At 61.0% G+C, this 223-nt stretch overlaps 1 gene segment (V, D, J or C); it reads left to right on the top strand.

The window, feature by feature from the left end:
* Positions 1-223, top strand: part of LOC103803931 — a gene marked incomplete at its 5' end in the record, with an annotated part of 1614 nt that overhangs the window by 932 nt on the left and 459 nt on the right.

The raw sequence follows: 223 nt of genomic DNA, 5'->3' as shown, positions 1-223 counted from the left end.
GTCGGGAGTGTGGCTGACGAAGACAGCCATGATACCTGTGCCTTGAGTGGGAGCAGGGGTGGCCAGGGACAGACCCAGTTCAGGCTGCCTGTGCCAAGTGCCAGCCCATGGGGTTGCACCCTGGGGCTTTGTGCTGGATGGCTCTCATTATTCAAGATCACCTGCTCTGGGAGCAGCAACAACTATGGCTGGCATCAGCAGAACGGCCCCGGCAGTGGCCCTG

Source organism: Acanthisitta chloris, unplaced genomic scaffold, assembly GCF_000695815.1.
Source record: "Acanthisitta chloris isolate BGI_N310 unplaced genomic scaffold, ASM69581v1 scaffold11250, whole genome shotgun sequence".
NCBI lineage: Eukaryota > Metazoa > Chordata > Aves > Passeriformes > Acanthisittidae > Acanthisitta > Acanthisitta chloris.
The sequence above is the reverse complement of the archived record's forward strand: the minus strand, read 5'-3'. Positions and strand labels throughout refer to the sequence as shown.